The sequence below is a fragment of the Elephas maximus genome, chromosome 20 (assembly GCF_024166365.1).
Source record: "Elephas maximus indicus isolate mEleMax1 chromosome 20, mEleMax1 primary haplotype, whole genome shotgun sequence".
In the NCBI taxonomy this organism is placed as follows: Eukaryota; Metazoa; Chordata; class Mammalia; order Proboscidea; family Elephantidae; genus Elephas; species Elephas maximus.
In genome coordinates, this window is record NC_064838.1 from 60,047,716 (window position 1) to 60,073,274 (window position 25,559).

General features: G+C 44.5%; 1 protein-coding gene across 4 annotated transcripts in view; it reads right to left on the reverse strand.

Annotated features, from left to right (window-relative positions):
• The window catches only part of ERC2 (ELKS/RAB6-interacting/CAST family member 2), a 1,130,613-nt gene that overhangs the window by 99,272 nt on the left and 1,005,782 nt on the right, over window positions 1–25,559 (reverse strand). Inside the window, exons 18-19 of one of the 4 annotated variants that reach the window (XR_007514402.1) lie at window positions 21,105–21,124; window positions 19,856–20,198 (exon numbers count right to left, since the gene is read on the reverse strand). The exons of 2 other annotated variants lie outside the window; for them this stretch is intronic. The gene's annotated coding sequence lies outside the window, so the exon portion shown is untranslated. Of the gene's footprint in view, window positions 1–19,855; window positions 20,199–21,104; window positions 21,125–25,559 lie in introns of those variants that run through there. One more of the 4 variants, XM_049862255.1, reaches the window with a different exon arrangement.

Consider the following 25,559-nt stretch of genomic DNA (forward strand, 5'->3'; position numbering starts at 1 on the left):
CATAAATAAAAATTAAAACAGAGTAAGACAGCTTTCCACCCATCAGATTGGTTAAAAAAAAAAAAAATTAAAAGGCTGATGATATCCCAAACTGGTAGGTTATGGTGAAATGGGCTCTCTCACATCCTGTTGGTGGGTGTATAAAAAAAAGGTGCTTTCAAATATTTTAGACATCAGTTTGCAACAGGACTTCAAACCAGTTCCTTCGGCTTGAACCCCTGCTGAGAACTTGCATTTCTACCCTAAGTATACTGAACCAGAATTTACATTTTCATAAGATCCCCAGGTGATTCTTATGTATAACTTCCTGGGAACTTGTTAGAAATGCAAATTCTTAGTAGGGGTTCTGAACCAGCATGAACCAGTTGGAAGCCCTGGTTTGGAAATCTTTATTAAAATTTAAAGAAAGCAGGCCCCCTTAGTCAGAAATCATACTTCTAGGAGTTGATTCTACAAAAACAAAAGCCCCAGAACACAGCATGAAACAGAAGTGGATGTTCATGGCAGTCCTGTTCGTGCCAACAAAAACTGGGAACAACTTAATGCCCATCAGAAGGGTATAACTGAATAAATAGGGTTCTTCCCTACTATGGAAAAACATGCGGTGTGAAACATAAGAGATCTGTATATACTGACCTGGAAGAATGAACTTGATATGGTATCAACTGAACAACAATGACCCAAAATGCAAAGTGCAGGCCATGATTATGTTTCTGTAAAAATTATGTGTTTATGTATACATGTATATATATATACATGGATTTGTATAATAAACTCAGGAAACAAATTGGGAAGGATATACACCAAACTGTGAACACCAGGGGTGTGATCAAAATGTCAAAAGGGGGCGGGGTGCATTGACTTCTTATTTTACATCTTTATATAACTTTGGAAACCCTAGTGGCACAGAGATTAAGTGCTATAGCTGCTAACCAAAAGGCTGGCAGTTTGGATCCACCAGGTGCTCCTTGGAAACTGTACAGGGCAGTTCTACTCTGTCCTATACGGTTGCTATGAGTTGGAATCGACTGGACAGCAACAGGCTTCATTTTTTTTTGTTTTTTTTAAATAAACTTAGGAGCCCTGGTGGAGCAGTGGTTAAGAGCTTGGCTGCTAACTAAAAGGTCAGCAGTTTGAATCTACCAGCTGCTTCTTGGAAACCCTATGGGGCAGTTCTACTCTGTCCTATAGGGTTGCTATGAGTCAGAATCGACTTTATGGCAACAGGGTTTTTTGTTTTTAACTTTAAGAAGTAGGTTTGTGTTTTCCAGTGTTTTTTTTGAAACACTTTTTTAAAAGGTCATAGAATAGTTGGGAAATGCTTAGAAGCAGTTTTCTCTTTTGTCCCTGCTCTTACTCAGGATTGCTTTATATCACATATGACCTCATCTTTCCACCCCTGCGGGACCCCACCACTGTGATCAGGAAGCAAGATCTTGAGGGCAGAAAGCCCTGGACATCAGGACTGGAATAAAACTGCTTAGATGGTTCAAATGAAAGAAAACTGAATCTACACTGAGACCCAGGGCCCAGGCAGGGCTGAAAGTTGTAACTGATGCAGACCAGGGGCTATTTATTTACTAAGAGAATGACCACTCAGAACTCAAGTGCCCGTGTGGTTCTGACTGAAGCAGCAGCTAACAGAGGCCTGAATCAAACACCCACAACGAGGACAAACATGTCCAAATCTAGGGAGGGACCCAGGTGTCTGTCTTCCTCCAGCCAAGTTCAGTGCCACTCACTGACCTTCTCTGCCAGACCCTCTGTCAGACACCTCATCTCCATTATCCTTGTCCTTACTGCACTCTGTTTATCCCGCCTTAGCAGTGAGGAAACAGGCTCAGAGAAGGTAACCAGGTAAGGTCACACAGCATGTAAGTAGCTGAGGCAGATTATGAATCCAGTTATGTTTGTCCAATGCTCTGACACATAGCTCTAAAGACAAAAGTACTTCCCCCATCTCAAAGGCTTTGCATAAGAAACATTTGTGGAAAAGGGCAGTACCCGAGAAGATGCCAGCTGAAAGCGGGCTTTGTGAGGGACATCTTTTCAATCCTATCAGGCTGCCTGCCAAGGCAATGGCTGGTGAGGCTTCCTTGGGTTGTTTCAAAGGAAGTTGGGATTCCGGATGACCCAGCAAAACGGGAAGGGCAACTGGGCTAGGTACAAACTTCTCTAGGCTTAGGGACAGCTGGCACTAAGACCTGCTCACTCAAGGCTGCCGCCAGAGCAAGAACAAAAGTCACTTTTGCTGACTCAGTGGCTCAGGCCACTGTGGGCATGCCCCCATACCCAGACACAATCTTTGAAAATTCCATTTTTCACATCTGTTGAAAAGTACCTGATCGGTAAGCTTTTGTTTTGAAAGTAAACACCCTCTTGGATTCCACACCTTCTAGGCCAATTCCCTCAGCCTTTACTGATGCTACCATCGCTCCCCTCTGCCCTTTCCCTCTGAGGAGATATTTTTCTATTACTCTTTTGGGATTTGGTTGACAATCGATTTTTCCATGCTGGTGGAGTCCTGGGGAAAGGTAGAGAAAGATCTCGTTTAGGAGGGGAGGGGAGAAAGAAGCAGTGGGAAGAGTGATCAGCTTCATTATTTGAAACCCATTTCCATCTCTCTTGCCCTGTCTGGATTTCAGCTTCTTGTCTACAAAGACAAAGTACATTGTTTTCAACAGCAAGAATGAGAAATGACTAAATAACCTTGGGTCAGATTACTGAAAGGAAAGAAGATCATTTATCTATAAGCCAGACCAATAGGTGTAGACATCTAGGTGGTGAAATCTGAGCAGCTCTGGAAAGTCCACACCCAGCTCTGCTCAAAGTATGCCCTTCACTTCTGCACCATAAATAGCTAACATTTTACCATTAGAAAGCCATTCCTTGGGCTGGTATTCTGCATGTAAAAATGCATGTAGGAATAATAACACCTCACATTTGCACAGGATAATGGTGTTTGAAGATCTTCCATATCTCTCCCCATTCACTCATTTGAAAACATTCCCTGGGCACCTACTGTGTGCCAGGTACTGGATTATATGCTGGCGCTACAATGGCCAGCAAAGAAGACATGGCATCCTGCCTATAAAATAGGAAGGCACAATAGCAGGTTAACTGACTAGACCTGGAACTACCCTCCAAGGCCTTGACTCCTGATCCTATGCTCCTTCCACCTGACTACCTGTCACACTAACATCTGGGTGAGATAGGGCATTACACCTCAGCAACCATCTGCACCTTGGCATAACTCTGTCCACTGGTTCATTTGTATGTGGCAGCCATCTGAGAGCAGGGCCGGGCGTGATGAGATGGAGAGGGAGGGCTCCATGTGGAGAGTGGGAGCACTCAAGGCCCACCCATGTGATTCCAGGGTGCAAAGAAGATTCTAGGGATAGAAACCAAAGCCAGAAGAGTATGAAGGAATTTAGAAACATGCCCCATCTCCTCTTCACCATGTCCTTTGGCAAGTCTTTTAATCATCACTCACTGACTCCCTCTTCCATTTCAGACATGGGCTCTTGCTAAACTTTCTCCCAAGCTGCTTAAGTCTCCAAACATCTCTCATCCTCAACAGAGGCCTCACCTCCTTTTAAGAGAAAGTCAAAGTCATCTAGCATGAGCCTCACTGGTTACACTATTCCTGTCTCCTCACCTTTCCAGCTAGGAATGTGGCAGGTGCTTTTGTAGCTCAGTGAGTTCCTCCTCCCACCTCTCCTGTTTCCTCCAGCACCAAATACCTGAATTCTCTTGTTTGTAGCTCAACTCTCAGCTTCCTCTGGGCTCCTTCTTCTTGATCTACTAATAGGCTCATTTCTCCCCTATCCAAAAATAAAAAAAAAAGTCTTTCCACTCTGCAAACTCCTCTCTCTCCTTCCTTTTCTTCCTAAAAAAAGAAACACTCGATATCTGTGGCTTCTACGCCTTCACTTCCCAGGTACTCAACTCTTCTTCTTCCCCCATCCCAGTTGATTTTGTTTCAGATGCCAAGAGTCAGCTTTCAGTGGTCAAAACAAATGATCTTGCCCAGTCTTTCTCACCTTCAGCCTCAGTCTTACATTAAAAAACCTGCTGATCTTGCTCCTCTGCCTAGAACTGTCTCCTCTGCTTCTGTGACAGTAGTGATACTATACTGAGGTTTTGTCCCAACCTTGCGTTTGGTTCCTTTTTTTCTTCTGCACAGATTTCTCTGAGTTTCACACTCATGTATCCAAATATTCAAATGCCTACAGAAAGAGAAGCCAGCAACAAAATGACAGAGGCAGGAAACAGCCTCCAATGTCACGGAAGTCAAGGAAGGAGAAGGTTTTATAGATGTCAACAGAATCAGTAACTCACAGTAACATTTCTTAGCTTCTTTAAGACAAACCCAGGCTTGTAAAAACAACTGCATGAATGAACTAACCCTTTGTTGTTTGCTGTCTATAATAAACTTCACTACAAAAGGACCTCCTGAGGACTGGAACTTCCCAAGTAGAGGTTGGAGGGACTGTTGATCAGGTAGTAATCAACAATTCTACTAATTCTCAGATTCTCTGGCTACATGACAATCTCTCTTAGGCTTTTTCAACAGACTCCTACATCCAACTGTCACCACTACCACCATCATCATCATCTTTACCACTATCATGACCACCAACCGAGCACCACCAACACCTTCATCACCCCACCACCCTCATCATCGTCATTTTTTTCACCATCATCACTACCACCACCACCACAATCATCATCAACATTTTCATTGCCACTATTATAATTTTCCTCACTACCTTTATCATCTTCATCACCATCATCCCCACCACCTCCATCATCATCACCAACATGCCACAAAATGGTCCCCTACTATGTATCAGGCTCTCTGCTGAGCACTTCACATACATTATCTCACTTAATGCACATATCGGGTGTGCTCCTCAGAAGCAAGGATGGTGAGACTTCATCTCTTGTACGTTGGACATGTTATCAGGAGGGATCAGTCCCTGGAGAAGGACATCATGCTTGGTAAAGTAGAGGGTCAGTGAAAAAGAGGAAGGCCCTTGATGAGGTGGATTAACACAGTGGCTGCAACAATGGCTTCAAGCACAGCAACGATTGTGAGGCTGGTGCAGGACTGGGCAGTGTTTTGTTCTGTTGTATATGAGGTCACTATGAGTCAGAACCTACTCACAGGCATCTAACACCAACACCAACAATGCCTACATCAACCCTGCAAAGTCAGTTTGTTATTTCAATTTTATAGATGAGAAAACAAAGCTAAGAAAGGCTCATGAACTTGTCCATGGTTGCTCAGTGTGTCCTAGAACCAGAATTCAAATGCTGATCTGGCGATTCAAAGACTTTGCTTCTCCATGCCAGGCTACCTCTTTTGAAATGTGAATATAGATAAACCTGCCAATGACATATTCAACAAGCTAACGCAGAAGTGGAAGGCCCTTTTAAAAACATAAATGAGAAATCCTGCCATAAATTGCAAACATGTTGATGCCAGGAGAGTTAACATTGTATTCAGACAAGTTTGTCTTTCAGCACACATTTTCCAGCTTGTTAAACTGAGATGACTCCTCATTTGTTCATGAAGAATTTGGCATCTTCTGCAAAAAAGAAATGTTGAAAATCTAATGCAATGATCAGAAGATAAAAGTCCTCTCTTTTCTTATTTGCTTAGAAGGAACCAGCAGTTTAAAATGTTTTCTTTACTAATATACACAAGGGAGTTTATTAATCCAAAATCAAGATATCTGTTTAAATGTAGACCAAAGGATTGAGGTCAAAAAGACATAGATATGACTTGCTTATCTTTAACAGGATATGTTGAAACTAAATAGTGGTTTAATAGCATCTCTCCAGCATCTTGTCTCCTAATGGACTTTGCAGGATTATTTTACATTGAATTTTTTTTTCCTGTCCAATACCAAAGTTCTTCAAAGACTCTATTCCCCATCCCTTACCCTTTTGGAAAATGGTGGGGGAGTAAGTGGGAGGTGAAAAAGCCATCTTGCAAACACTTTTCCAAAACTCTTTGGCTGAACAAAGACTTTCCATTTAAGAGCAGGTGACAGTAAGATCTCTCCCATAGGCCGCGCATTAAGACTCTCCGCAGAAGTAAACAAACCCGTTATGATAAAAGCCGGACATTCCTCAGGGCTGGGATCTAATGAAAATGTCAGTGTTTTATGCAGTTTTAAAACTGACAATTCAACAGTTTTACAGGAGCTATTTAACATTTATCATCACTTAGGAGAGCTCAGATGTAGACAAGGGGAAGGGCAACAGAAGAAGCCAAGTGACTCCTTGCTTTGAAGCCTCCAAGTTACCCATAGCCCATAAGGGATTTGGAGTTGGTCCATTACTAGGTGGAAACCCTGGTGGTGTAGTGGTTAAGTGCTATGGCTGCTAACCAAACGGTTGGCAGTTCAAATCTACCAGGCGCTCCTTGGAAACTCTATGGGGCAGTTCTACTCTGTCCTATAGGGTCGCTTTGAGTCCGAATCGACTCGAGGGCCCTGGGTTTGTTTTTTTTGGTTTTTCAATTACTAGGTACCCTTGGGCAGCAGGGTGCAGGTCTTTGCAAAGGTAAACTGCAAATCCATACTCCAAGATGCAATCATTCCAGTGTCTATGCTCTGTACCTTCATTTAAGCCTCATCCTATCAAAGACCCAACCACTGAGAAACCATGATACTAGAGAAAGCCCTTAAACCAACCTATGATGATACATCTAGAGCCTCTGAGTGTTTACCAAATTCTCTTTAGATACTGTTTAAACCACAAAAGAAGAAAAATAGAATATATAACTTCCAAACCAGTAAAGGGGAAAATTAAAAAAAAAAAAAATACAGCCAATTCAAATAGGGCAGAAGTGGAGAGAAAGCGAAGGGGAAAAAAAAAATGATGATGATAAAGCATGCAAAATAGGTTAGGTCCAGATAGGATAGTTACGACAAATATAAACAGCTTAAATATACTCATGAAAAGACAGAGAAAACCATATTTTCCAATTTTATGCTGTTTATAAAATGGACCAGTGCCACACAGGGCTGAAAATAAAAGGACAGAAAAAAACACATTCATGTATATTAACCAAAAGGATGTTATAGCAATTACTATCTGACGAAATAACATTTACAAGTAAAAGCGTTAATAAGGATAAACAATGCTAATTAACGAAACCAAGAACAACTAACCAGGAAGGTACAAATCACATAATGAAATTTCACACAGTTAAGAGCATAGTCTACAAATAGATTTTTTAAAAAATGGTAGGATTATTAGGAGAAATGACCAAGTACACAATTATCATAAAGATTTTAATTCTTATCTCTCGAAATTAAACAGCTAAAACATTAATAGAGATTTAAAAATTTTCAGTTACATAATTTATAAGCCTCACCTAAAAGACACTCAAAGAACACGCATCTGAAGAAAGAATACATATTTTCTTTAAGTATACATGGAATTGTCACTATGGTGCAATGGATCGCTTTTGTGTGGCCTTTCTTGCTATGGTCTTGTAACTCTCACCCAAGTGATTGGATAGTCCAGTGCAAATAAGGTAAATCCTGGCCCACCACAGGGATTGGTCAGTTTTGCCATCCCTCTGGGCTTAAAAGAGAGCCAATTCCAGAGCAGAGAGAAGGTCTTGCCACCATCAAGGAAGAAGAACTAGGAGTAGAGTGCATGTTTTGTACCTGGGATTTCTGCACTGAAACCCTCCTAGACCAGGAGACAGAGAGAGAGCTCTAACACCAAAGACAGCAAGATGGTGGTTAGCAGCGGCAAGAAAATGGCAGCAGCAGAGGCAGGAAAGCCAGGAGACTGGCAGGAGACCAACAGAAGATGGCTTGGTGGACTTCCTGGCCCAAGAAGCCAGAAAGCTGAATGCCTTTGGGCAGGAGCCTTGCTAGTGGGATAAGGTGCCTCTGGGCACTTGGTGAGCTAGGTTTGTGATCCATGGAGCCAGAGCTGAGCACCTTCGGGCTGAGGTTTACTGGCAAAGTGGGGTGCCTCTGGGTACTTATTGGCAGAGCTAAAAGAGCTTTGTAACACTTGCTCAAGCAGGGCAGAGGCCAAGGGGCCAGACAGCGGCGTGCCTGTGCCTGGAGGCATGGCTAAGAAGAGGTTGTCCTGATGGAAGAACTGCATCCTCAGCGTTCCTAAACCTGAACTGTTATCTGTTTATTTCCCTAATAAACTCCATAATCAAAATGGTCTGTGAGTTCTGTGTGGCCATTGCAATGAACTATTGAACTCGGCAGAGAAATAAGAGAGTGCTGTGGGAGGGATGGTTGGTGCTGGAATTGGTAAAGATGGCGGAGAGAGGAGGCCTGTCTGACCTTCATCTCACAGGAATCAGCCATGGCTGTTGATCTTGATTCTCCTTTCCCCTTGTGAAGTTAGAGGAGGTCAGAAGCCTTCGCCATGCCATTTTTACAGTTACCAAAAATTGAACATGTGCGTGGCCATAAAAAAAGTCTCAACAAATCCCAAGATGCAGTATCATATACCTGATATCTGAACTTCTCTGTGAAAAGAGTAATGAAATTGTAGAACCTTACACTTCAAGGGCATCCCACCCAGTTCTATGCCTAGAAAACTGTCATTTCTGAAGGTTTATCTCAGTGTTGCCTCCTCAGAGAAGCCTTCCATGATCCCTTAGATTAAATAGCTACTTCCATGTCCAGTTACTCTTTATCACATCACCCTATTGAATTTTCTTCATGCAATTTATGAAACTCTGAAATCAGCTTCTCTGTTTTGTTTTCTTGTTTACTGCCTCTCTTTCCTCACTAAAATGCAACGTACTTGCTCCTGGAACTAGCTTCTGGAACGAGCCTGGCACATAGTAGGCTCTCAGTAAACATTTGCTGACACAAGCCTGAGTTGGAAGCCTACAGAGCTCACAGCCCCTGGCTCAGACCTCTCTCCTCCAACTGATGACATTACATTGGGGTTATTTGTGACACAGTCTCAGTAGGAGATATTGAGCTTGTCATCACATCTGCACTGTGTAGATAACAATAAATGATTAACGATTAATAAATCAGTAAAGTAAACGAACGACGTCCCCTGTGTGACAGAACGCTGAAACCTTGCAAAGCCATGGAATCTGCTTAGGGTCACATGTTATTAGTGGAAGGGCCTTATTTCTGACTGCGGGCATTGCTCTCTCCCCTCCAAGCTGCCTCTACATCTTCTCCTCTCTTATGTGTGGAGGCTGTGAATCAGGACACAGAGGACCACCTGCAAATGCCTTTTCGCCAAGCTTGGTATTTCTATCACTATTAAATGTATACTTGAGTGTTTGGCTGCTAACCAAAGGATGCGTGGTTCCAGCCCTGTGGGAGAAACATGTGGCAGTCTGCTTCTGTAAAGATTACGGCCTCGGAAACCCTATGGGGCAGTTCGACTCTGTCCTATGGGGTCGCTTTTAGTTGGAATCGACCCAACTGCAATAGGTTTGGTTTTGCTTTGGTTAAATGGATATTTAAAAAAAAAAAAGTTGCTGCACAGTCTATTCGACTTATAGTGACTCCGTGCGTGTCAGAGCAGAACTGTGCTCCACAGGGTTTTCAGTGGCTGATTTTTTGGAAGTAGATCACCAGCCCTTTCTTCTGAGGTGCCTCTGGGTGGACTCAAATCTCCAACCTTTCCGTTAGCAGCTGAGTGCGTTAGCCATTTGTACCACCCAGGGTTACTAGCTTTTTCCGAATCTAGTAAAGCTGACTCAAATAATCATTTCATATAATAACTGCACACCTACATCAGGGCTGCATTTTTAACTGTAGAAACAAGGGATAGAGCTTAAAATCATCAAAAACAAAACAAAAAAACAAACCCACTGCCTTCGAGTTGATTCTGACTTATAGTGACCCCATAGGACAGAGTAGAACTGCCCCACAGAGTTGCCAAGGAGCCCCTGGCGGATTCAAACTGCCGACCTCTTGGCTAGCAGCCATAGTACTTAACCACTATGCCACCAAGGTTTTTAAAATCGACGGTGTGACCATATTATCAGGTTAAAGAAAAAGGAATGACTGTGTGACCTTGGGCAAGTTGCTTAGTGGGCCTAAGCCTCAGTTTCCCTATCTATAAAATGGTAATAGTGCTTACTTCATAGGTGGCTATGAAGATGAAGTGGTTACTCTATCAAAGTACTGGATACAATAGGTGTCCCAGTGAGCCTGACAAATGTCACAAAGACTTCAGAACCATTACTTAGTCAACTTGATTATTTTGTCCTCGTTGTTTGCAAGTTTGGCTCAAGAAACTTTGGTCTTTGATAATTTGCTTTCTGGAGTTCTTCCGGAGATGTAACCCTGTTATGAAATGAGTCTTCGGGTTCCTTTGAATCTGATTAAATCCATTCCTTGTTGCGAAAGCCAAGCTAGAAAAATCCAGGCCAATGCCAGATGTATTTGTTCAATGGCCTTTTTACTGAAGATTTCATGAAGATGAGGCTTCTGGAGGGGCAGCCAAGATGACAGCGCTGATTAACAAAGGGGCAAATTGTCTGGGGACATTCTTCTCTGACTTAATCCTCCTCCTTCCTCAAAAGGAACATTCTAGAACGGAAAGTTTCCGCCACATACATCTGCTTGCCAGATCTGCCCAAACATTATAGCCACTGGTGAGAGCCACCAGGCACTAAGGATTTCCCTTTAGGCTGGGAATGACTTGAAGAAAAGCACAACCAAACTGCAAGTTTACCGTGACGGTGAGAGCAGCACAATTTTTTTTTATGAGTTTTAAAATATCAAAAAAATTTTCAGACCCCTCCACCCGAAAATAATCTTATTTTTCTTTCTTACTCTTTGGTTGAGAAAAATACCTAATGACCAAATGCTCCTAGGAATTCAATAATATTTTTAAATGAATTTCTATTTGAGAAGTTACAGTAGTGTCTATACATGTATCAGAGAAATTGTCACACATGTATTCATGAGGCACTCCATTCCGTCCAGGGCTGACTGTATATGTATGGGTCCCTGGGGGACACAGCTTGTGCTCAGCTACTAAAAGGTTGGCGGTTAGAAATCTACCCAGAGATACCACGGAAAAAAGGCCTGGCAAACTACTTTCATGAGATTACAGCTATTAAAAACCCTATGGGGCATAGTTCTACCCTGAAACACATGAGGCTACCATGAGTCAAAATGTACTCAGTGGCAACAGGTTTGGGTTTTTTGGTTGTTTTTTTTTTTTTGGTGGGGGTGTGTGTGTGTGTGTGTATTGTATATGTGTATATTTTTGAGGCCTTGTAATTATTTACACCACCACCCATCTGTCAGTCTGTTGTACTGTGGTGGCTGGCTTACGTGTTGCTATGAAGCTGGAAGCCATGCCAGCAGTATCTCAGAAATCAGCTGGGTTACCTATGGCAGACAGGTTTCAGCACAGCTTCCAGACTAAGACTAGAGAGAAATGCCTGGCAATCTATTTCTGAAAATTAGTCAATGAAAACTCTATGGATCACAACAGACTACCATCTGATATAGCACTAGAAGATAAGCCTCCTAGGTTGAAAGGCATCAAAACACACAGTGGCTACAACAATGGACTTGAGCATACCAACAGTTATGAAGATGGAGCAGGAGGCAGCAATGTTTTACTCCACTGTACGTGAAGTCACCACGAGTTGGAGCCCACTGGATGGTAACTATCAACAACAATTATTTACAACCTCCCATGGATCTTTAGTCCGTAGCTAAGAAGCCACTGATGTATAATATAAAATTTGTTCCCTATAAATCAGGGTTTTTAAACATCAGCACTATTGGCATTTTGGGCTGGATAATTCTTTGTTGGGGAGGAGGGCTGTCATATCCATTGCAGCGTGTTCAGCAGCATCCCTGCCTTCTACTCACCAGATGCTAGTAGCACAGCTCTTCTCCCCCAAGTCGTGACAATTAAAAATGTCTCTGGACCTTGAAACCCACTGCTTTAAACGTACTCCATGTTACAGCTCTCTAATGAAGCTATGCTGCAGGAGAAGAGGGGTGAATATGGGGTAAGAAATTCTCAGGTGGGACGCTCACACTTAATAGGTGTGAGGTTTTGATTAGGTGTTGGTGATGATCACTTTTACCTATCTAGTTATTTACTTTGAACCTCAGGGTCGACAATTAGAGTATTGGGGATATAAAGGCCCTGGATTGGTTGGTAGGAGACCCACGTCTCAGTCCTACTTTCACCAACTATGTGACCTTAAAAGAGTCAATCCCGCAGAGGCTGAGTAGGAACTCACTACCATCAAGGAGAAGTGACTGGAGTGAAGTGTGTTCTTTGAACCCAAGGTCCCTGCACTGAGGACCTCCTAGGCCCAGGAGACAGAGAGAGCTGTAACACTGGAGACAGCATAACACAGCACAAGAGGGCATGAGTGGTGAGAACCAGGAAACCAGTGTGAGATGGTACAGTGGGCTTTCCAGCCCACAGACCAAGGTGGCTGGGCTTACGGACAAACAGAGTGAGAGAACTGGCTGCCTTTGGGCAGGAGGCTTGCTGGCAGAGTGGGGCGCCTCCAGGCACTTAACAGCAGAGCTACAGAGCTATAACACTTGCCCAAGCAGGCATGGCCGAGAAGGAGCTGAGAGCTATCTTAGCTGGAAGCTGCCCATATTCACAAACTTTATCCTGTCTCCTGAGTTGTTCCTGTTATTTCCAAGTTGATCCTGATGCCGAGTTATAACCTGTTACTTCCCAATAAACCCCATAATCGTAAGTATGATCTATGAGTTCTGTGTGGTCATTGCAACACATTTTCTAGCCCAGCAGGGAGTAGAGAGTGCCGTGAGAAGGACAGCTGCTGTTGGAATTGGTAAGAAGTTTGGAGACTGGAGGTATGTCCCATCTCCACCTCACAGGGGTCAGCCTTGGGTTGATGCTGATGGTGATTCCTGTCTCTCCCCCTGAAGTGAGAGAACCTCTACTGCTACCATGCCACACCCACTAATAATGCAATAATGGACTCAAGATCAGCATTAGAAGCATCCCAGAGCTGAACCAACACTGCAGAAAATATTATCAGTGAAATCAAGTGTAAACTCGGAGGGACAAGAATACCCCAGGATAGTGATATGTGCTCTCTGAGGGACAAGATGCTGGAGGTGGGAAGCAGAGGTGGAAGAGGAACCGGAGTGTAACAGGTGCTCCAGAAGAAACAGCCAAAACTAAGAAAAGAGGCACTAGATTTATGCAGAAGAAAAACACATGAAGCAGGTTAAAAAGGCTTCACAAATACTATGAAAATGTACACGCAAACACTAGATACAGTCCAGCAAAATTGTTGACTTGTCTACATAAAGAAAAAATCCACCTGCATCTAGTAAGAAACTAGGCTGTCTTCAAGGAGCCTCGGGGGCCAGCAGCTATAAAAGCACCTCTCCAGTCCCACGCCCAGCACGAGGCACTTACTTCTACCTACCGTCCTCCCCACCCAAGTCCCAGGTTTGTTGATGTTTCTGGGATTTTAAGCCAAGACATTATTTTTGTTTTTTGCACCATATCCTTTTATTTTAAAGACCCACTTCGGCTGTCCATGCTCTTCTCTGCATATTTGCGACAGTGGTTGGCAACACCCATGACGTGTTCAGGAAGAGAAAGACAGGCAGAGGAGTGCAATGGGTACAGAACACCTGTCCCAGAGAGCAGGTGAGCAGTGCACGGGCTGCACTGCAAGCCCTCAGAAGTTGTCTATGCGTACACAGCCTCAGACCCTCGCCCCTGAACAATTCATTCAGAATCCGAGGTCGGGTCTAGGTGAGGGCGCCACGTGGCTGTTATGAGTAGCCCAGGTGGTGAGTGACTGACCCCCAACAAGCCCTGCCACATGGCATTTGGACAGAGGGCTGGAAAGGCAAACCTGAGCAGCATTCACAATTGCTGCTGACCACAGCAAGCCCACCACAAGGCCTTCTTCTGCAGGTGCAAACCAGAGTGGCCAGGGCCAGGGAGGTACAGGAACAAGGGAAGGAGCCAGATGCAAGGAAGGTAGACTTTAAGCCAATTGTTACCAAGCCAGTTCTGATTCATGGCAACACCCTATATATCAGGCTAGAACTGTGCTCCACAGGGCTTTCAATAGCTATTTTTTTTTTTTTTCTCAGAAGCTGATTGCCAGGTGAACCTTTTGGTTAGCAGTCAAGTGTGATGGCCCTTTGCACCATCCTCTCAAACATTAACCCATTGCCATTGAGTCAATTCTGACTCATAGCGACCCTAAAACCCAAAACCAAACCCGTTGCCGTCGAGTCAATTCCAACTCATAGCGACCCTATAGGACAGAGTAGAACTGCACCATGGTTTCCAAGGAGCGCCTGGCGGATTCAAACTGCCGACCCTTCGGTTAGCAGCTGTAGCACTTAACCACTATACCACCAGGGTTTCCCCATAGGTTTTCCAAGGCTGTAATCTTTACAGAAGCTAACTGCCACATCTTTCTCCCAAGGAATGGCTAATGGGTTTGACGTGCTGACCTTCCAGTTAGCAGCTGAGAGTCTAAATACTGCACCATTAGAGCATTAAAAAACAAAAAACAAACAAACAAAAAAACCATTGCCCTCTAGTCGATTCCTAAAATCATCTGAGGCTTTAATTAAAATGAAGTTCCTAAGACCCATCTCTTCGGAAGTGGCCCAGGTTGTCTTGAACCTCTAACCTTTTGGGTAGCAGCGGAATGTGTTACCGTTTTTCAACTTAGTGACCAGTAAACTGGAAACTGTGTGCCAGGCTAGACAAATTGCTGTGGGAATCCGTGAAAGTGAAACCTGGTTTTCTGATTTTTCCCAAAAATCCAGAAAGTAAGAACTGTATGTGATCTTCGGGTTTTTGAAATCCTGTGGTGGGCCAAACAAAATGCCAGTTTGGCAGAACTGACTTGCTGGCTCAGTTTGGGACCCCTGGCTCAAATTCTTCACGCAGCGGTTAAAAGCTTGGCTGCCAACCAAAAGGTCAGCAGTTCGAATCCAGCAGCCACTCCTTGGAAACCCAATGGGTCAGTACTACTCTGGCCTATGCTGTCACTATGAGTTGGAATTGACTCGACAGGTACAGGTTTGGTTTTTTTCTTTAGCTTCCTTAAAAAAAAAAAATCCCCCTTCTCCTCAGAAACAGGCTGTGCTTTTTTTCAGCAAGTAGAAACCTAGATGCTCCAAATGACTATCTTCATTAATTTGTTATTTTTTTTTTTTTTTTAAAGCTGCTCAGACCGCCCTGAAGGTCAGCTGCTCCCTGTCATTTCATGTTCTCCGTGGCTGTATGCAGACAACCAGGGGCTGTCTGTCCTTAGGCACTCTGAAACACCAGGGCCCAGGCCACATGCTCAGGAAACGACTGCTCCCCCCATGGGAGTGTTCCGCCTCTCTGAAGAGAAGCAGACACACTCAGAGCCTGGTACATGCAGCTGTCACTCCTAAGTGACAGGACAGGGATGAACAGGTGGCGCTTCTGGGAAAGGCAATGGGACAGGAAGACAAAGGCATTCAGATACCAGAGTCAGTTTTCTACTTCTTCCAGAACAGCCAGCATCGATGGTGAGTTTACTCTGTGCCAGGCGCTGTGTTTCAGCTGGACAGTCAAATGGTAAGCCCTCGGGAACTTTTTTGGAAGGGTTAAGGCAGAAATGAATGAATCAGGTATCTGTCTGTCTCAGCATTACAAGGACACTTAGATTCGCAAAATGTCTTCTTTCATCTGTCAACTCTTCCTGGGTGCCGGGTCTGTGCAAAGCCAGCGTGCCAAGCACCAAGAAGGACGCAGATGGGGAACCTGGCCTCCAGGAGGGTCCTGGCCAGGAGAAAAGGTGAGACACACCTAGAGACGACCCTGGGACAAGGAGGGAGGGGAAAAGGCAATTCCCCACTCAGGAGAAGACTGAAGATGCTCATAGCTCCTCCCTGAAATCCACGTTAAGCACCCTCCAGGGCTGGTGCATGGTCCCCTCTGCCCCGCTGTCAAGGAGGAGACCAGCGGAGGCTGCCTGGAAGAGGAGGTATCTCAGAGTGAGGCACCAGGAAAGTGGGAGGACACAATAATAGTCACCAAGGTGCTGGTATCACTCTTCACACCAGTTGCCGAAGAGTCGATTCCAATTCATGGCGACCCCACCCGTGTCAGAGCGGGACTGTGCTACGCAGGGTTGTTAGTGGCAGGTTTTTTGGAAGCAGACCATCAGCGCTGTCTTCTGAAGTGTCTCTAACAGGACTGGAATTGCCCATCTGTTGGTTAGCAGCTGTTTGTACCACCCAGGGACTCCTACAGTCGTTGCTAATGGATACTCGGAAATCTCATTCTCTGCACGAGAAGCGCCCTGCCCCTGGAGTTCACTCTGGAGCAGGCCTTGAGGTGTACTTACCTGTTCGGCTGCTACTGAAGGCCTCTGCTGTGGCAGCCTCTCTGGGCAGGATCACAGTGAGTGTGGAGGTGTGCCGCCTGTCCTGGACACTCTCCCCCACATCCCCAGTACAGACAAGTTCCCTCGTAAATGCTGGTCATCCTGCAGCTCTCAGCCTCAACCTTGTGTCCATGAGGACACCATCTCGGCCAGCCGTGGAGGGAGCTTTTCTCCGGGCTCTCTGACCGCTCAGCAATCTGCGTTCATCCTGCAGAGCGCAAATCAGAGTCTGAACGTGGGTCTTCATTCTGCGGTTATTCGCTAGTCAGTCCCGCCTTTGGTCTCATTCACAGGTGCATCCCACCACTGACTGCAGTCTCCCTTCACTGTAGCCAGACAGGAAGGGTGTCCTCACAAATCAAGGAGCCTGGTGGTGCAGTCATTAAGTGCTCAGCCAGCTGCTAACTGAAAGTTTGGTGGTTCGGTCCCGCTAGCTGCTCCATGAGAGAAATATGTAACAGCCTGCTTCTGGACAGATTAGAGCTTTGGAAACCCTACGGGACAGTGCTACTCTATCCTATAGGGTTGCTGAGATGGAATCAGCTCAACGGCAACAGACATCACACATCATGGAGCTTAGGGCGGTCAGGGGACTCCCTCCTCCTTCCTGGGGGGGATCTTTCCAAGACAAGGTGAAGCTGAAAGGCTGGAACCTACACTTCTCCCCCCTACACTTCTTGATGGCACCTCCAAACCGCCACTTAGTTCCTCTGCTGAAGATCTCAAATGAGAGACTTCCGAATGAACAACAGCCCAAACCAAAAATGGTGTATTTATAAATTAATACAGCTCGTTACTGCAAAACTTAGAGCTGTAGGTAGTAAAAAAATAAAAAACTGTTGACCTTGTTCTTGGGCCCAGAAGTTCTCAATCTTTAAGAACCCCTCTGCCTCAACTCCAACTCACTTCTTTAATAAGTCGTATAAAAACATGTTTTCTCCTTTTTCATTATGAAAAGAATCCTAAAATATATACATATATATATATATATATATATTCACATTCTGACCTCACAACGAGAAACCCAAACAGCTGCGTTATTCGCAAATCACATGGTACGTTTAATATCCAAAAGAGCAAATGTGGCATTCATAGACGATAAGTTTTTTTAAAAGACAAAACCCAATGGACGTGGTCACCATCTTCCCTGAAACTATGGTGAAGGCAGCAGGATGCACACACTGATTCCATCAACATTCTGGGGCAACACAGGCCATTTCACACCCAGCATCTCAGTTCCCACTATGTGGTCGAGCACTGTGCTGGGCCAACTTTCAAAGAGATAAATCAATAAAATACATGACACCAAGCTTAATCTAAACAATGTTAAGTATTTTCTTCATGATGTAGGAAGTCCGTTCAGACGTTGCTACAAGAAGACACCAGCAATATTGATTATCACATCAATATAGTGTCACATCGATATATATAGAAACACCAAAATAGTAACGTATTATACACTAACCAATGGGGACATTGGTTTAGAAAATATTTTACTGTGTGGGAAAGTATTCCGGTAACCAAAGTCTATTATTTAAACTTGGAAGTTCTCTCTCTTCTCCTTCCTTTCCTCTAGATTCTGGCAGACACCACACTCGGGGCGTGTTTGAGGAGCAGAAAGAAGGCCAGTGTGGCAGGACATTGGGGGAAGGGCGGAAGTATCACAGGAAGGTAGGCAGTGGAGAGCCTGCAAAGCCTTTAGACCACAGCCAAGCATCTATACTACCTAAGGGACCTGCCTGGAGGGGTTTAGGAGGTGACTATATGATGTAATTGACATCTTACGAAGATCATTTTGCTGTCTCATGAATTTGTACCGTGTGCCCTTGGTTCAACTACAAGCTCCTGGATGGCAGGACTGTTCACCATTAACATCATCCCCACAGACAGTACTGGGCAAGTATTTTAAACCAGTGGTTCTCAACCTTTTGCCAGCATCAGAATCACCCGGAGGCTGGCTCAAACACAGCTTGCTGGACCCCATCCCCAGGGTTTCTGATTCAGCAGGCCTAGGTGGGACTCGAGAATCCACCTTTCTAAGAAGCTCCCAGGTGATGTGGACGTTGCTGGACCAGACACCCCCCCATACAGAACCAGTGTTTAAATCAGGTTGTTGAATAAATCTATCAATGAAGGGACAGGGAAAGGTTTTTAAAACAGTGGAAACAGTCAGTGGTTTGAATTTGACCTAACATGTCAACCACTTATTCTGATTTTTCTTTTCTTTTTTTTTTCTTAAGTATTCTCTTTCCCATATTACGCAACAACGACAAAAGGACTAACCCAATGCGTGCAGAGATACTCTGCCAGGAAACAGATCGTTGTGATTAGACACGATGAGCCACTTTGGAGACGACATTGTCAAGTTTAGTTATAAATTAAATATTATTCAAAGATATTTTTTGTTGGTGGGGGTGTTTTGTTTTGCACAAGTATGTGATTTATTTGTGCAGTTGTGATTACCTGCCCGATTCAGAAAGGATCTAAGGTGGTGAGACGGCCTTTGGTGCTGTTCCAAAACTGAACATTAAACTTTTCCTTAGAACTCAGGTATAAAGCTAACCACGGCCCAGCCCAATTTAGTTCAAAGAACAGGGTGTTGGTGAACATACCTGCTTTAAGAAGAATTTGATTTAAACTCTATTCCTAGAAGAAACTTCCAAAGATGACAATTTGTGTGGTTATTATGCCAAAGCAGAAATGCAACTCAGGAATGCAAAGAAATAGCTTGGAATGAAAACTGGAGACACTCAGAGCTGATCCAAGGAGAACAGACCGCAGACCTAGGGCAGCTGGGTGCAGACAGCTGTACAAGAAACACAAGGCCAAGGCACTGTGGTCTCTGCAGGTGTACCCCACCACACCACATGTGAGGCTGCGGCTGCCACGTGCAAAAATCCATCCATACTGATCTCTGTTAGTCACTCCAGTCGACAACGGGTAGTCAAAACCCAGGGAGGGTGGGGGGCCTGATAGCTCAGTAGGTAGCCCTCTTCCACATGATTTACAAGGTCATAGGTTCAGGTTCTGCTTAGAGAAAACGCTGGCTAGACACATCCCAGGACTGTGGAGGGCCATACTTAAGCGCCGAGTATAATAGGCATCGAGTATAATCTACATGAAGTACAACAGTGAAATCTCATCTATTCAGTCACTATTCTGGATCTCATGGTCTAAGAGGTTGACTGGGGGTGGAGAGATTAAGAATATCAAACCATCAAAAACGAGGAAAGCAAAACAAGAAAGGCTGTTGAAAATCATAGGCCTTGAAAAGCAAATAATAAATGTAATACTTATTAATGTAATGCTCATTATATAAGAACCAGTAAATGCACCCTCCTCTGTGTCCTTGTAGCAAGGCTGTTTGGCCACCATGAGGTCAAGGCAACAACTTACATGATGTGGATGGTGAACCTGGATTCTCATCTACACTGGCAGGAATCATGGAACACTCTGGCTGTGAATTACGTACAAAAATAGCAACCCCTAGACTCTAGCAAAAGATAAAGGACACGTGAGCCCCCAAATCCAAGGTCAATATGCACAGTCTCTCCGAAAGCCAGCCCCGCATGGCATTTGCAATTACCCACCTCCAAAAGGGTAAAAGTAAACACTGGACCTGCTCTGGTGTTAAACTGCCACAGGATCCTCCCCGCTGTCTCCCTCCTCCTCTTCTTTACAGACAGGTAAAGTTGGATCTCTTGAAGGAACTGGGGGCTCCCACTCTAGGCAAAGGTTGGACAGGTGGTCAATGTACAGCATGAGATCTGGCTGTGCCTACGTGCCTCCGACAGAGCTGGATCATCTAGGGCAATGAGAATTATAAGCAACAAGAAAGCAGTATTAACAGCAAGGGTAGGGAAACCCAAGCAGCACATATCTCCATTTCCGAGGACACACTGCAACCATTCCTTTTCTCATTCAGACATTCCACACACACTCATGAAGCACTGTGCCAGGCTCGGGGAATGTGGTAGTGACAGATATAAACATAGGTTCCACCCTCATAGAGCCTATGGGCTGTTTGGGAGGGTGACAATGAGACAAATAAATACAAGGCAGAGGGGTAAGGGACCCTAGAGGGCACCATGGAGCACAGAGCAAAAGCAGCCAACCCAGACTGGGGGGGTGGGTGGTCAGGGTAGGCTTCCTGGAAGAAGTGACATCTGCAACTGAGCCGAAGGAGTTAGCCAGGCAAGATTGGGGTGGGTCAGCACATGCAACATTCCTGAGCTGAAGCCCTTTGTTCCCAGCCATCCAACAGCTCATAATCCTACACCCAACCAGGGACGCTGGACCTAGAGTCTGGAGCCCTCATCACAAGGTGCTCCTCCAATTCCCACAATCCAACTGCGTTTCCACCTCTTCCTGTGGGATCTCAGAAAGGAAATAAATTAGAAAAAAAAGAATAATGCTGAGTTGAACTATTATAGAATAGACCCAATTACAGAAAGCCATTTTCTGCACACCAGCATCAGCCCTATTGAAACAGGCAAGATGCTAGACCTCAATTTGGCATCACCAACATGGAGTCACTGGGTTTCTTCCTTCTGGCTCTCCCACTTTGCCCTTCCCTTTCCGCAAAGACCTAGGAAATTGCAGAGGGAGTTCTTTGTTCCTCTTACCCTTGGTGTTTTTATGTCTAAAATGCTACCACAGACATGATACCTCCCACGTGCCTCATGCAACTAAGGAAAGCCAGAGAGCTTACGACGCCAGTCTCTTCAGGGCCTCCAGGTGGGCAAGGAAAGGAAAGAAGAAAAACAAAAAGCCTGTGAAAGTCCCAGTAGCAAGAGTGTTGCCCAGGGTTCTAGCTGCCCTGCATGATGAAAGAAGCCATTGTGGGGCATGGTTTAAGACACGGCAGTAAGCACATGGCCATTTTACCAAAAACACAGTCCAAAGTAGCTTTGCTTTACCTTCTACTATTATGAAACAATCCAAGTCCTGTAAATACCATACCCCTGACCGAACACAGAAACAGACCCTTGCTTCTAAGAAGCAGAGCAGGCAGCTATTTTAGAGACAAAGAAAGGATGCCTTCTTAACCTATGACAACACAAATTTGTTTAGGTTTTCCCTCCACTAAGTAAGTAAGCAATTAGCTTTTTTCCAATAAAAATATCCCAGTACATGCGCAGACACCAGAGGCAATCACGTAATTACCCTGCCCAACCAGGTTCAATTGCTGACAGTCGGCGTTTCCACTGCTCATTAACTTCAGATCGCAGTGAGGTCTTTACGGAAGCCATTTCCGCCCCTTTACAAAAGTTCCTGTGATGCTGGAGCTGCCCAGCACCACCTCATGTGGGATAATCATCTCCAAATCTCCAGGGCCAAGGCCAGCCTACTCTGGTTTCCCTCTGCAAAAATACAGAAATCTGAAGAGACCCTGGCTTAGCCGCCCAGGGATCATTTGGGGGAGCTCATCTTTTGGAGATCTCACTTCTAAATATAATAGTAACCTTTCACCCCCCACACGTTAAATGCCGTAATTATGCAATTAAAACCAATTATGTCATTTAACAGAGAGACTTTTTCAAGATACAAGGCAAGCCAATTACCTCAGTCATTGACCTCAAAAGTTTTCCCATACTGACCTACAACAATGAAAAGTGGGATAAATTTAGACACTGGTTTCTGAAGGCTGGCATGGACTAGCTGGGTGGGTCGTAGCTGGTCTAGATTCTGCACTCTAGAAGCTGAACTGAATCCATTCTCATCTAACACCAGCACCACCTCTTGTCTGCAATATCCCAAGATGCTTGATTTTTCATAACCCTCCTGATAGGATTACTGTTTCCATGTTGCAGATGAGGAAAAAAAGAGGCAAGTTAAACAACTTGGCATCAAGTAGACGCCGACTCATGGTGACCCCATGTGTGTCAGAGTAGACCTGTGCTTTACAGCGTTTCCAATGGCTGATTTTTTGAAAGCAGACTGCCAGGTGTTTCTTCCCAGGTGCCTCTGGGTGAACTCAATCCTCCATCCTTTTGGTTAGCAGTCAAGTGTGTTTACCATTTGTACCACCCAGGGACTCCATCTCAAGTTTAGTGGCTAGTTAATGGCAAAGCTGGGGCAAAGACCTGAGTGAGTTTCTCACCTCAGAATCCAAAGTCTCTTGGTACAAAGCAGTATGTGTGTGTGTGTGTGTGTGTTCTCCTGGGCATCTATTCCTCTTCTTTTGATTGCCTTACCCCAATTTGTCTCTAGGCAACACATCTGCCCCATTTTCAGCTCAGGAGCTTCAGGTGAGGCTCCACCCCAGTTTAAGAGTGCAGCATAACTTAGACCTCATGAGCCAACAAGCTCCTAACATGCTCCCAGTCACTACACTGGTTCAGGGATAAGCATGTGACCCAATCAAAGCTAATGAGACTCTGCTGTAGATCTTGGAAGAGGGTCTCACTCTTCCCATCTGGGTTTACCAGTGAGAGGAGTTAAGTTCAGGTGGTTGAGCAGCCATCTTGCTACCACCAAGGGAGTAAAAGAGAATGGAGCCAAGAGATGTGGAGTAAATGGCTCCAGGAAACACCCCCTGAATCCTTCATGGGGGTGGGGGGCAGAAATTAGGGGCATTTAGAACATGCAGTAGTTCAAAAGCACCCTGGAGAAAACACGTAGAGCGCCACTGCCTACAGCTCGGGTTGATTACAAGGATGGAAACGGCTACGGCTCTGAGCAACAGTTGCGCCCCTTGTTGCTACACAGTTAAATGCCTCCTATTTTTGAGTTATTTAAAGAACATACCATTTTATGGGCAGGAGGAAGCACTTTAATCTGCAAAATGATTTTTATCACAAACTAAACATCCTTGTAACTTTTTGGTCCTTTGCTTTTGTCAAAGTCGTCTCTCCTTGGAGCTGAGACAGCTGTTGGAGCTGAAGAGACCTGTCTCAACCTTGCACTTTGCCCTGCTCAGTGGTACCCTTATGCTCTCCAATTCCTGGATCCGTGTGGGATGTATGAAGTTGGAACACATGCACTCATCACCAAAATGGAGTGTTTTCTTTCTTTGTTCCCAGACCTTGAGAACAGGCATAAAAAAGTTCTCTAGTTCAGGGTTTCTCAACCGTGGCCCAAGTGAATGTTGGGGCTAGATCATTCTTTGTGTGCATTGTAGGATGTTTAGCAGCTCCTGGGCCTCTATCCCCTAGATGCAGTACAACCCCTTTCTCCCCAAGTAGAACAACCAAAAACATCTCCAGATTTAGCTAATCTTGGGGAGCACAGCAAGACCTCCTCTGGTTGAGAACTACTGTTCTAATGGAACATTTGAGGTACTGGATTTTCTTCACAGAATCTTTGAAAACATCATTTCTTTGTTGTATTATGGTGCTTTCTACTTAAAGTGTGAGGAGTGGGGGAATAGCCACTCACTCCTTAGAACTTTACAAAAGTCGTGTAAAATGTCCACTGAGGGGATCTGACAAAATAAAACAAAAAACAAGACAGCAATACTGCCATCTATGAGGGCTATGAAGCCACATAAGTCTCACTGACCCATTAAGAACTGGAGTGGAAAAAGGCCAGGAGTAAAAGGATGTAGAGGAGAAAACCAGAAACGAAGAGCAGACATCTGTAAGGTGAGTTTCAGAGTGGGTATTTGGCTTCTTACTTCCACAGGAAAAAAAAAGGAACCTTAAGACTGTAGCTGGGTTTCTTGGATTCAGGCAGCCAACAACAAGGGCTGTTGTTGTTGTTCTTAGGTGCTGTCAAGTCCGTTCCTACACATAGCGACCCATATACAACAGAAGAAAACACTGCCTAGTCCTGCGCCATGCTCATCATTGTTGCTGTGCTCATCATTATTGGTATGCATTGTAGTAGCCACTGTGTCAACCCATCTTCTTGAGGGTCTTCCTCTTTTCCCATGGGCTTCTACTTGACCAAGCATGATGTCCTTCTCCAGGGTCTGGTCCCTCCTGGTAACATGTCCAAAGTATGTGAGATGTAGTCTCACCATCCTTGCTTCTAAGGAGCATTCTGGTTTTACTTCTTCTAAGATAGATTTGTTCATTCTTTTAGCAGTCCATGGTATATTCAATATTCTCCACCAACACCACAATTCAAAGGCATCGATTCTTCCATCTTCTTATTCATCCTTCAGCTTTCGCATGCAAATGAGGCGATTGAAAACACCATAGCTTGGGTCCGGCGTACCTTGGTCTTCAAGGTGGCATCTTTGCTTTTCCACACTTTTAAAGAGGTCTTTTTCAGCAGATTTGCCCAATGCAATGTGTGTTTTGGTTTCTTGACTGCTGCTTCCATGGGTGTTGATTGTGGATCCAAGTAAAATGAAACATGGGCTGGGGTCAACAGAAATTATACCCCCAGCAAAGGCCTGACACCCACTCTCTAAGAGAAGAGAAAATGCCAAAAATGGAAAATAAAGCCTCATGTATTTGGACAAATGTGAGCAAGGACATTTAAAATAAGCAAAACGGATGGATTTATAGAATATTTTTCAAGGAAAGGCATTTGCTGTCTTTTAAATAGTAACAGTAGCAAAGAGTGGGCAAGCAGAAGCGCTACATTCAGGATCTATTTTAATGAAATCAGATAGAAATATTCATTGAATTAGCATTTTCATGGTTAGGTTGCAAAGAAGGGTTCTGAATAAGTTTAACCACTTCACGAGCTAATTAGTTATATCTTCACAGAGACTGGAGCTGAGGCCAGCCCCAAGAATTCCAGAGTAGTGGGGTTTGCTTCAAGATACAGACTTCTTTGCACTTCAGAGCACTGACTTCTGATCCAGTCATTCAGAAGAGTTAAATTGGTTTGTGTGTGAAGACTGGGTTTTTGGGGGGCTTCACTGCGTGAAAATGCTCAGATTTGAGCAGTTTCTCTCACTAGAAGTTCTAATGCCTCCAGGAACGAAGAGGTATATAAGGGAAGTTCAGATCACCAGAGTTGGGACACCAATGCTTCCTCCATTCCCAGGGGGCCACTGTATCCCAGCAGTTCCATTCTCTTGGCCCCTCATTCTCCAATCGCCCTCACTTCTTCCCCCCTGCCACAGTGAAATCTGATTGCTAGGGTTTGACAGTGTTTCAAGTAGGGAAAGAGCAAGAATGAAGAGTCTCTGAGGGTCACTGGCCCTCTAATTTTTCTTTTAGGCTTGTTGCTGGTTGTTTTGGTCAAGGGGTAATATTTAGAAAGC